Raw genomic sequence first — 649 nt, forward strand, 5'->3', positions numbered from 1 at the left:
CCTGCATTGATGTTACCACCTGTGCGCCTCCTTCCATACATATCAACACCCATGACCGTATATACGTCCATGTGTTCTGTGTGCACACTTGCTTTTCCAGTTCTGTATCACACCCGTTTAATGCCAGGGCGATGGTGGTATAGTGGTGAGCATAGCTGCCTTCCAAGCAGTTGACCCGGGTTCGATTCCCGGCCATCGCACGTTAATTTTCAGTACCAGCGTCAATGAATTATGTGAAGGTACATCAACTTGTTTGTTCTAGTTAAGTTCAAAGGTTTTGTTAAACTCAGACTGAAGAAGTCACATCTAATGTTCCTATTTCTTTATATCTTCACATTATTCCTCTCCAGCTACTTCCTACACCCACACACACAAACACACACACACGCACACATCCACACACACACACACACACACACACACACACACACACACACACACATCCATATATATATATATATATATATATATATATATATATATATATATATATATATATATATATATATATATATATATATATATATATATATATATCAACCACTGTGAGAGAACAGCGAAATTCCAATTTCGCTATCCTTTCACAGTAGTTGCTTTGCATACTCTGATACCACCTGTTCACAGTGATCTTATTGCATATATTGTACCC

At 38.1% G+C, this 649-nt stretch overlaps 1 non-coding gene across 1 annotated transcript; it reads left to right on the forward strand.

Moving 5' to 3' along the window:
* The first annotated feature begins 128 nt into the window (after positions 1-128).
* Positions 129-200, forward strand: TRNAG-UCC (transfer RNA glycine (anticodon UCC)). The gene has a single exon. It is a non-coding gene; the product is annotated as a tRNA-Gly (tRNA).
* Positions 201-649: the final 449 nt, after the last annotated feature.

The sequence above is a fragment of the Cherax quadricarinatus genome, chromosome 10, assembly GCF_038502225.1.
Source record: "Cherax quadricarinatus isolate ZL_2023a chromosome 10, ASM3850222v1, whole genome shotgun sequence".
Taxonomy (NCBI): domain Eukaryota; kingdom Metazoa; phylum Arthropoda; class Malacostraca; order Decapoda; family Parastacidae; genus Cherax; species Cherax quadricarinatus.